The following is a 13,021-nucleotide window of genomic DNA, read 5'->3' on the forward strand; positions in this document are numbered from 1 at the left end:
ATGAGGAGGGGACAGGGGAAGTAATGTAGTATATAGGAATTCTGTAGATTCCACTCAAGTTTTCTGTGAAACTAAAACTTCTCTTAAAAATAAAGTATATTCCTTTTCTCCACACCCTCTCCAGCATTTATTGTTTCTAGATTTTTTGATGATGGCCATTCTGACTGGTGTGAGATGATATCTCATTGTAGTTTTGATTTGCATTTCTCTAATGATTAATTTTGAAGTATATGTAATATTTTAGATAGAATCAGCAGTATATATCCTAGACTTGGAATAGTATATATTGAAGGGTAAAAATTCATCCCACGTGGAAGTATTTCACTTCAGCATGAGACCAGCATGAGTAGTCTAATGATTCAAAATATTAAATAGTGCGATTGACTGCTTTGGGTTATGGCAAATGTCTTGCCAATAGAATTATTGAAAGAGAGGCAGGATTAACACTCTTTGGTTATGGTGCTAAAGAGATTCATGCATGCACTGATGAGTGAGAAAAAATAAAATCTCTCAACATATCCAAACATGAAGTTATATGATATCATAATAAATATAATTATCAAGTTGCCAGTATACAGAAACAGTGATTCCATTACTCATTGATTTTTTTTAGTTTTAATATGTGAGTGGCAAATTGACTCCCTCTTTGGAAAAATGTAAACCAAAAATGTAATGTGTGAACTTTTCATCCTAATTTAAGAAAATCAAGTTAAAATAATATTTAGAACAATGAGGATAATTTGAATTTGTGCTGAATATTTTAGATATATTAAGACATTATATATATAATATATATATGCTTGTGTTAATGTAAAATCAAAATATCTGTTAGTAACGAGTGGATTGATAACTAAGTTTTGCTTTAAAATAATCTAGCAAAATAAAAAATATATGGAAGCTATATAAAGGAAAATGGATAAAAACATTAAATATATAGTGATCATTATACTGTATTACTCATTATATTATAGTTATATTAATTTTACTTTTGTGTATGTTTGAAATTTCTTATTATAAATTGTGTATAAAAAATAACTCCTGGAAAAAATGATAATAAGAAATCAATTTGGGTAAATAATATGAGAGACAGATTGTAAAATAATGAAGTGAGGAAGATAAGAATTCAGAGGATAATAGTTTAAAGAAAATACTATTGCTGCCTTCAGAAAGATAAATGCAAATGTTGAGTGCATGAAATATTAACAGGAAAACAAAAAGTTGTATACGGGAGGTATGTCATATGACATAGCAGTTAATAATGTGTACATAGTCCCGATAGTTAAGGCACTGACTCTGGATTTAATTTTTTAAATGTTATACAAATGTTGGGAGTGGAGAGGGAAAGAAGAGGGTTAAAAGACTCATATCAGTCACAAGAAACAGACTATCTGACTTTGTTAATAATGTGTGAAGGTAGAGGTTTCAGTATTGGTGCATTAGCCCAATTATACACAAGTCCCAGGTCAGTTCACTCTGATATCTTTGATCCCTTGTTGATAGTAGCAGTAACCAGCAACTTCTTCCACATCCATAAACAAAACAGAGAGGATAGGTAGCGACTTTTCACCCAGGGCTTTCTCTTTCTTATCTCGGCGGGAGTACTGTTCATAGAAATGCCTCCAAGATATTTTTTAGGTCCCATAGAACCAGGATATGTGCAGATATCCTGGCAGCAAGGAAGACTGAGAAACTGAGTATTTTAAATTTCCACACTTTATAGGGGAAGAAAAATTCTGCTAAAAAGGCAGAGAATAGAGGGAAGAATTGTAACCAATATTATTTATTGTAGGAGCTAGAACTTCCATTTGCCATTTAAAAGCCATAATGTAATGTATAAAATTATTGATTCCTGAAAGGATAGTGAATAAATATTTATTTGAGGTATATAGAAATATGTTCAAAACACTGCTAAAAATTTGGGAAGAAATTGCCCCAGGGGAAGGTAGAGAACACTCATTTATTGCTCTTTTTGATTACATAATATATATTTATTCAAATGTGTGTGTCTCTGTGTGTGGGTAAGCTCTTATGGCCCTTCCAAAGGTGAACTAAACTACATCATTTTAGAGTATGACTGTGAGCTGATATTTGCTATCACATTTACTCTTTTTAATCAAATTTATTTTTAATATCCAAGAATTTTGGAACAGGGGATGTGCTGTACCCTGCGGAATGCCATACATTCCATCTTCTTTCTTATCTGAGTAAATCAAATTTGCTTCAGTAATCATTTCTCAGGCACCTACAGCCTGAGGGGTCCTGCCCTCAGAATGGGTCAGTGAGAGGCCATGTCACATACAGGCAATACAAGGGATTCAACTGGCTCTTGTGGGTGTGTGTGTTCATGGAATAGTCATTTAATATAAAAGCCAAATGCTTCACTAACGTTCCGTGAACTGGATTTCCCTGGGGTCACCTCGAATAAGAAAATGTTATAAAAGGGGAGGGGAACAGAAAATAACTATATTAAGAACAGCCAGAGAACAAACTTGCAGTGGGTTATTACAAAAAAGCCATTAAATCTCATGAACATTTGGAGCTTTGTCTTTATGGATCCAATTCATGCAGCCGTTAGTATTCTCAAATTGCTACATTTTTCTAAAGTTTCCCAAAGTGAGATAACAAGAGAAGTAATCAAAGAAGGGAAGGAATTCATGGGTTATGTCTTTTATTTTAAAAAGTGTGTATGTAGATAATATCTTATTTATATTGGTGGAGATTTCAAATTTAAATATTTTAAAAGTTGTAAGCCACTGAATATTTTAACACCATCATGATTATGGAATACAAAAAATACTAAGATACATTCCTTGCCCCTGAGAAAATCTGAATATTTTTCAGGATAAAAATATAGAAATATACATTTCTGAGTATCCTCAAATATCCAATAAAATTCTCTATAATTTCTGGGGGTTTTGAGGTTTGTGTTAAGTAACTAAATTTACTTTATCTCACACAGAAGAGCTCAAAGAACCAGTATTCTCAGATTTATTTTAACTTAGAATCACTGTATTTTTTTTCATAATTTAACTTCTACATTTAACTGCTTCTACATCCAGCAGTAGCCTACTGACTTAGTGTCTCAACTTAAGGCCTAATCTGTTTCACCCAGATATAGATACTGGTTGCTAATATGTGATTCTGATTTGTTAAGAATGGAGTACTCTCATTCACTACTGATGGCATGCAAAGTTGATCAGATAAGGTCATCTAATATAAGCCCAGCAGGCAAACCCCAAAACTGGTCACATTTTATGCATTTGCCTTGAATTAGGTTTTAACTTAGAATCCCAGACATGCCCAAGCCCTCTTAGGAACACATGTTTAGTTCCACAAAGAAACTGAGAAGTTATAATGTAACTGTCTACATCAGCAGTTCATTGGATGACTTATTATCTTGCTGGTTTCCTTCCCCATTCTTGCCAAAGATGGCAGACATCCTATAAGCTCAGTTGAAATAACACCTCTATCTAGCTCAGATAACTTCATTTCCCATCTCATACCCTCCACTTTGAACTTTCTCACTTTGTTTTTGTTTCTCCAGTTTATACCCCATTGCTTTGTATCATCCCTAAATGCTTATTCAAGAATTTTTTGAGCAAATGCTGTATTATTATAAATATTTGGGAACACCGTAGTGAAGGAGAAGAATCTAGAAGAACTAATGGGTTTACATTACACATGATGACTGTTTTATACAGTTTAACTGCCTTTTTTATTTTACTTCTTCCAAAAATTTATCTTTATAAATGTTCCTTTGGACATTTTTGGACACTAATGCCCAGCAAAGATAAAAAGACTCAGCCGAGGATAGGCACAATAAATTCTACTGTTTAGGAAGAGGATTGGAGAGATACCACTTTCCATATATCTCTCCACTCTTCTCTGTTCCCTCAGCCTTCTCCTCATCCAGGCTATTGTCCACACATCCACAGTCCATCCTGGGTATTTATTTTTCACATTATGATTATTCCAGATGTGTAATCAAAATATAAATATATCATACTTCTCATATAATAAGTTACAAGTAATTCCTGAAGTGTCAGGTTTGGGGGAAGCTGACCCAGTCTATTTTTCACTAGTCCCCCTCTTGCCTCCTATTCTCCAGTCAAATTGAGCTATTATGTACTCCATGAAATTGGGCTATTTTCAGATTTCATGCCTCTGAAAATATATTTTTGTCAAAATAAAATGGCTTTCCCCCACACTCTTTTCATATTTCCAAGCATTCTTTTAGGTTAAACCAAATGATTCTTTTTCCATTTGCCTTCTTCAATTCTCTAAGCTTAAACCTGACTACTTTCTGTGAACTTCTATAACATTTTAACTGGTTCAGTTTTCTTAAGACACATCCTTTTCTACCTTTTGTGTTACAGATATTTCCACCTATTTTATGTCTTTACTTGACTCCAACTTCCAGAAAATCAGTGTCAGAAGACTAAGGAAGGAATAACCTTCTGCTATTCTCATTAGAAATAATGAGAAAAAAATAACTTTTTGATAAAATGTAATAACATCATGGAAGAGAGAAACAAGGATTTTAATTTTTTTCTTTGTGTGTCTTGATGGTAAAGTGGGATATACAATCCTAGTCAGTAGCAAATAAAGGAGTCGGTCTACATAACCAGCTGATTGAATCAATGTGAGGAAAACAGGTGATGTTGATGGTGATGATGAAGATCTAGAGAGTCTTTAAGAGCTAGAGTCTTTACCTAACAATAGTTTTTCCACTCAATGAGAAGTTTTACAGGATTTATCTCAATTACTCTTTACAGCATACCCAGGAGGTTGTATAATCCTCATTTTCTAAACAGACTAAAAGTTAAGAAAATTTTATAAGACAGAACCAAAATTTAATCCCATTGCTGTCTAGCTCTTAAACTTTTCGTTCATAATAGTTTGTTCATGGTGTTTCGTATGTAGCAGGGTCGCTCCCTCACTGTGATCTATTGAAATTTAGCTCTCAACACAAGTATTTGAAAAAAAAAAAATCTTGTTCACTTTTTAAGAAATAAATTAAAAGACACAGTCTACATTCAATATGCAACATGTGTTTAAAAAATGTAACATATTGTGGGGTGGCTGAATATACTAATACATGTAAATCCCAGGTTTTTCAAAGGAAAAAATAAGGATAAATTTGTGAGGTAAAGATTTTGTAATACTGAGATTTCCTGGGAATACTCAAGGTCAAAATGTATTCCCTGATTTAAAGCTCAGTATATCTATAATATAAGGCATTTGCCTCAATTATATCTACTCATGCAATTTTAGGGCATGAGTTATTTTTCTCTGTTTCATATATCCCCAGCAAACTGGGAAAGTAGAAAATGCAGCCTAGTAATATTCCATAAAGCAAAAACACCCAAGGAAATGATTGTAATATAGCAATATTCATAGACAAAACATTTTCACCCACTGGCAAGCCAAATTTCATACCTATTTTCTCACTGTCATCTTACTTAATAAGTTGGCAGTATTAGATCTGATTGACTTCTTCCTTTGCTTGCCTTTGCTTCCATCACATCCTGCTTATGATTATTTTTGTTTCTCTCTATATGACTTTCACCTCTGTAATTATTTTTTAAGTTCCTCCTCTTCTAACCAACACTTGAGGGGGTGAGAGATTTTGAATGTCCTACTTTGGGTTCCCTTCTCACTTGATATTGTCCTCCTAAATTATCCATTCCCAAAAGTGCACCTCTCTTCAAAGTTGTCTTTTGGTTTCCTGCAAATATATACCTGTGTTTTAATGTATGTATTTGAATTCTCCCAGGCCTCAATGAGGCAAATTTGGCATTTTCCGCATCACATGGCTTTCTCTTCAGTGGTTTCCTACCTTACTAAAGGGCACCATTGTCTCATGAATTACTCAAGCCAGATACTTGGGACTCATCTTTGAATAACTGCCCTACTCACCAACTTAGGGCAATTCTAGTTCTAAATATCTCAAATCCTCCGCATTTCCCCTTCTCCAAAATGTCAAACCCTGTATCGAAGTCTCCATCATCACTCCTAAGCTGTCTTACAGAATCCACTCTGGCTCAACAACCGATTCATTTTTCTCTCTAGTAGAGTGAGCAAACTTTAAAATGTGATTATGCCATATCCTTGTTTAAAACATTTAAAGGTTGTCTCCTTTACTTTGTATGAAGTGTGAGCTTTATATGTTGTCTGGAAATGCCATGACTTGTTTTCCAGTCATATATCTCATGGCTACTTCCTTGTTTTCTATGCTGCAGTTGTAGTTTTCTTTCAGTTCCTCAAATATCCTGTGTTTTTCTCCTGCTTCATATGTTCGCTGGTTATTTTCCATCTGGAGCATACCTCCTCTTCACATTAATCTGCCTACCCATTCCCTACTGCCCTTGCTTCTCACACATAAGCTACCTTACTTAAGTCCTTCTTCATCATGAGATCAGAGCTCTCACGCATGTCTTGGAAAGAATTTCCTAATTCCATTCTAGCTAAGTGTCTCAGCTATACGCTTCCTTAATACCTTGCTTGATTTCGTAACACTTAGTCATATGTTCAATATCTGTATTTTTGGCAAGATTGTAATTTTTATGTGAGGATGAACTGTATCTTCTTTGTGGCTCTTTCCCCATGATGTGTGTAGAACCTAATAGATCTCAGTGTTCACTGGATGGAGAAATTAACCTACTACTATATCTTGTGGTAAACAGAAATATAATAAAGACTTGGATAAGTACATAGAAAGATTTTTGACATATGCCTGAATAATGATATGAAAGAAGGAAGGGATCTGTATGTGCTTATAGAATTGTCCCTTCCCTAGAAAAAAACCCAAATGAATAAATAATAATGAGTTATTGACAGTAGTACTAACACTTATTTTTCATGGTATTTTAATCAGGTTTGCAATAGCTGTCCCTTTATGGAAATGTACCTTTTGTTATGAAGCATAGAGTGAAAATGTCAAAGAAGAATTAACGTGTTTCAACTATAAATTAAAAATCAAATCTTAATAGTAATCTGTCAATGAAAACAAATATAAGGTTTGAGAATAGTGTACATTGCTTTGTAACATTTTAAAACATAGGATTTTTATTTCAAATATGAATGATTATGAAAAAATTTAGATCATCTGACATTCTAATGACAGTGCAAATGCAGCTTATGTCTGTAAGAGCAATTTGTTGGAATTTATAACTATATATTAAGCTCTAGAATGTCTAATAAAGCAACATGATAAGAAATTAAGATCCCCGGTATTATTTTCTTTTACATATTTAAAGTAGAGTTTATAGAATGAAGTAAAAGGTGACTACCTAGATGGTAAAATGGTTTCCATGGTCTGAATTAAATTGAGGAGAATAATAACATTAGAATTAATAATGGGAATTAGCAAGTTTATACATCCCAAATTTCCAATAGCACTTATTAAAATTTAAATTACAGTAGATCTTCTCCTACATAGGACCCTCCCACGATATCATCTATTGTTTTTAAATGTGATGTAGTTCAGATTTTTCTAAAGTCAAGTTATATCATTTCCATTTTCCCTTTGGAAATGAAGTTCATCAACTTCTTTCTCCTTTCCCACTTCCTCTCTTTAGCTGTTATGCAGGTTTTATATTTATTTTTATAAGTTGTAAAATAAATATGTATTGAATTATCTAAGTATCCCAAGCTTCATGCTGAATTAGCATCGACCTTTGACAAATTCTTCATATTGGAATATTGTGTTGTTGGTACATAGTTATTCACTCAATTAAATAACACTTTTGAACTTTTTTGTTCTAACTCTTTCTTTCCTACACCACTATTCTGCAAGAGATTCGTTCTTTGTTTCTGGCTTTACAGAGGGCTAAGTTTCCTTTGAAGAACTCTCATTTCTTTTAAGAGCACCTCTTCTCTTTAGTCATTTTGAATCAACCAATCTCTAGAAGAAGCGATATAATTCCAACTTCATCCATTATATCTGGTCAGGAAACACAATTGCTCCTATCTTTCAGCATTTCAAACACTCTCATATTCTTGTTGAACTAATGACTCAGCAAAACATCATTTTCTGAACAATTCTCATTCCTTGATCCAAGTAAGACAGAGCCTTTATGATCCAGCTTCTGGAGATTTTGTTTTTTGAAATTGACATCAGACAGTTAATCACAGTCATTGAGCCTGGTCATTTAAAAAAAAAGGTTAAAAGCTGCTTCAAAAAATCATGCAGCCTACTTTTCCACATGATAATAACTGGGAGAGGTTTTTTTCTTTTAATGCTTGTAAATTAAACATTAGAATTGAAAGTTAAATCTAAAGATATTTCCTCAAATTTATGAAAACTGCCATGAATATGCTGCCAGCACATAGTGATGGACAGAATATGGGTGTAGAGTAGCAAAGTATTGGGAACCAAATAGAGTTCTAGAGGTAAGTTTAGAGTAAGTTTATGTCAGGAATTCTGCTTTTAATTATGATGTAGAAGATATAAAGTGTTCCTTTTGCATATGGGGAGAGTTTTTTGTTTGTAACCTTTTTTGAATATAAGCACTGCATCTCTGGTTTTAGTTTTAACAAAAATTATGGATATAGACATTATGTGTCAGGCTCTTTATTGGAAACTGAGCTACTAGTATTGATTACAGACTGTCTACAGATCATTGGTTGACCCTCACATTTCTCTGAACAATATGGCTTATATAACTGCTTATTGTTTTGCATCTACTTTTGTTCCCTATAACTTTTCTTTGTAATGTTACCTTTAACAGATCATTCTCTGGAAAGGCTTTGAAACTTATAGTAGTAATTAGAACCCAGTTCCTGTTCCAGCTGGAAGCCATAATAGAGTTTTGCAAAAGAGTATAACATTAGAAAAATCATAACATTATCCATTTAGTAGTGAAAGAATCACTTGAGACGTGTTATCACTGAGATCAACACACAAAGACAAAAACGTTCAAGATAAGAAATCACATCCTGAATGAGTACTTGAGCACAAATAGGAAAGTAAAGGGTAAATATTGAAGGCAAGGAGAAAATATCACTTTAGGTATAAACTGTTAGTTTAAACCACTTTTAAGAGAAAAAAACATACTTTGAAGCAGCAGACTTCTGAAGAAAGAATATTGTCATATTGCTTTATAAGACCTGAAATGTATTATCACTGAAAGAAATTATAAAATTGTCTTCCCTGGAGTTCTGAGAATGAAATAAAATAATAAAGTGTGTTAAAGTGTTTGGGGAAGGAGATAGACTAATTGCATTGTCAAGGTCTTTCCCAAACCTATAATTTTATGACTACTTCATTAACTTTAGTCATATTAACTAAAAACTGTCATGAAATGAAAATTTATTTCCATGGTCATAGAAGTTACATTTTACCAATAGTAACTTCCCTTTCTGACAATTTCAGAACAACAGTTAATAACACAATCACATAAAAAAGTATTACATGGTTAAAGAAAAATAGGTTTAAAATTGACCTCCAAATATTTAACAAAGGAACAAATTTTACATGAGTTCTATTTAAAATACAATCTCTGAATTCAATGGAATATAATATAGAAAAACAACAAGCAGTATATATGAGTATTATCCAATTTTACTGAAATTCTTATTTGTCCAGAAATAATTTCTTTTAACAGTACTTTAACAAGTATTTTATAATACTTTACAATTAGGCAAAATGCTTTCACATATGTTTGTATGCAGTTTCATGTAGATGATCTCTAAACCTGCACTCCAAAAAGCCCTATGGGTCTGGAATACCCACAGGAGTCACCAGAGAGCCTTGCCCCACTTAATAAGAACAACTCCATTTTCTTCTGTGATGTTTCAATTTTGTATTATTTATAATACAATAAATTAAATATTAAATATTATTAATTAAAAATTAAATATTATTTATTAAATAAATATTATTTATTAATAATAATAATTATTAATAAATAATTATAATTATTTAATATATTTATTTAATATAATATAATTATATATAATATATAATATATAATTATATAAACATATATAATTATATATAATATAATTATTATTTATTATTTATTATATTTATAAATAAATAAATAATAATAAATAATATTTAAATATATAAATTTAAATTTATATAAATAATAAATAAATATTATTAATTAAAAATTAAATATTATTTATAAAATTTTATTTGCAAAAAATCCAACTGCATATAAAAAATTATTGTACACACTCCTTTAAAGTGATTTGTGCAATTCCCAAAACAGACTGAAAAATACAAATATGGTACATAATAAGCACACTTGCAACTATGAGGATTGTGAACTCCTTGAATAAAGCCTTTAATATTATATTTTGTGTAACAGTAACATCTTTAATATAGCATGTTCTTTTTAAATTGTTTTTTATCAGTTTTATAGCATGTTTTAAATGCACAAAATTAACCATGGATTATAGAAATCTTGGTTTAAGTGAACAAGTTGTCCTAAATTCTGATTTTTAATTTTTAATAAAATTACTCATAGAAGATGAATATTTAGTTGTAGGTTTTCCAAGTTATTGGCTGTATTTTCTACTTTCAACTATTTTAATATTTCAAGAAATTACAGCCATTTATTTGGAAAAGGTTTAATCTTAGAACGTTTATGAAAATATAACCATCACCATTAATTTGAAACACTACAAATATCTAATAAGATAAGTGAGACAGGCTTAAATAATTAGAGGAAAACCACAAGCTGTTTCATTTCCTCGTCAATCAGTAAGAAATTATCCTGAACAAGAGTCGGATGACCTCTGAAAATTTGATCCTTTCTGTAATTATACTGATGTTAATAAAATTAGACAATCGCGATTTAATTTGACCTTATGACGATATTAGGATTGAATATTAAATAAAGAGATGCAATTGAGAATTAAATAAAATGCTTTAATATTTTGAACCTGAAATGTCCTTCTAATCTAACCTCTTTTAAAATTCAGACCTTTTAATTCTCTAATGAAAAGCAATAGTAAAGTTTAAAAATACAATGAAGAAAAAGAAAGATAAGGGGTAAGAAGAAGCAAGGAATGATTTTTAAACAAGACATATTTTTAACCTATAAAATATGTATTTTAATGATATAAATGTTGTGTTGTGGTGGAGGGATTCATAATTTCACTGAAATTTATATATTTGTATTTGTATATGACCCTCTTTTATGAAAGCTCTCATGTCAAGAACAAAATTAATTAATAGGTTCATTTTATATTTCTTCAAGTGAAAGTTTCAAAATTAAAACATATCTTTATAATTCTTAAGGTAATTTAAAGCATTAGTCAGATACTAATGTCATTGGTTTTCAACCCTATCCATCTGATACCTTTTCTTAAATATTTGTATACATCAAACAGAAATGAAGATCTACTCCTAACATTCCACATTTGATGTAAGAGGAAAAATAAAAAAGTCCATTCATAATCATGTACTCTAGGTGAGGCTAGATATTGCTTCTCTTAGTATGGTGACCTTCCTATATTTCTGATATGAATTGATGTATTTAGATATTGATGATATCCAAATGCATCCTTTCCTTTCTTATTTGAGACTGACTTTTGTCTGTCATTCTATAGAAATATTATGACATAAGACATTTACATGTCCTTATGATATTGACCTAGACATCAATTCTGAAGGATATTCTTCAGGTTCATTTTCTCCTCCATTTGAAATTTATAAACAAACAAACACTGTTAGGAAAGGAATGGTCCAATCCTTGGTGTACCATGATTTACTAATGAAAGATTTTCAAGCCTGCTTGTTTTAAAATGAAAGAAGGATTGAAGTAGCATTGCTCAAGAATTCTCTAGAATAGCTACACATGAGTTGACATATGCAAGTACTCAGCACAGTTTTTGGCCCATGGTGCACAGGTGAAAAACTAATATTTCACCCTGCTAAGAACTTTTTCCTCCTCTTCTTGGGCCACGGGAATACACAAGCTTAATTTGAAGTGAATGGGACATTATTTGTAGAAGTAAATTGGGAGACACATCATCTGTTGACAGATAGTTAGTGGCAAAGATATAAATATTCATATGAGTGAAGTAAGGAAGCAACATGACTATTCCAAGCTGAATGAATAATTTAAATGACAAAGTGATGTAATCATCATAAAAGAGATTAAAATAAAGTGGAATTTAGTGAAAAAGTATGGCTATAAAGTCTACAAAAAAAAGTTGAATTTAGTACAAATACAGTTATGTTAAAAAATAATGTAATATTAATTCCATTAAGATAATTGTAAGGAACAATTTTCTATTTGAATTTATAAACACAAGGTAAATGATATCCCACTATATACTGTATGAATGTGGAGTAAATATGTATGATAAATCTGTATCTTTTAAAATTGTGTTTTTCTTATTTGAGAAAAATAGATTGGATATCTAAAAATAGTATGAAAATAAACCAGATATGATGAAGAGTATGAAAATGAATAGTATGAAAGTGAATTTATGATGTAAAAATATTTCTGATAATGCTTTTTTTTCTTTCCTAATATACTTAGTTTTGTTTGTTACTTTGTTTTGGTTTTTGGTTTTGGCCTTTTACTTATGTATTAGACAACATGTGAGCCCTAGTTGGCATTTTTGGTGTGCTTTCCCAATTGACTTAGTTTTAATGCCACTTTATAATTCCTGAAAACACTTCACACATTTCATATTGCACATATTTGTATTACTACATTCAGTTAATCCATAGATTACATCCAGTTAATTCATGTATGGTGTCCTGGGCTGAGAATCTTTTCCTGTTTTGCTGATAATTTAAAAATTTCATTTTGAGGAAAAAGGAGTAGCGGTCAAATGGATAGCTAATGTATCATTTTTTTTTAACTATACTTACAAATTTGCCTGACATATAATGTTATCCCCAAATAGGCCTTAGCAGACTCATCTGTTTCTTGTGTACTTCTGTTTCCTGTATAAATTCAGAACCATGTTCACTTACAAAGAATTGATTTCTACCTGAGTAGGCAGAATCAATGAATCAACAGTTGTTACAAATTTTACTACTTGTACCCTT

The sequence above is a fragment of the Monodon monoceros genome, unplaced genomic scaffold (assembly GCF_005190385.1).
Source record: "Monodon monoceros isolate NGI ecotype Baffin Bay Population unplaced genomic scaffold, NGI_Narwhal_1 Super_Scaffold_11, whole genome shotgun sequence".
In the NCBI taxonomy this organism is placed as follows: Eukaryota; Metazoa; Chordata; class Mammalia; order Artiodactyla; family Monodontidae; genus Monodon; species Monodon monoceros.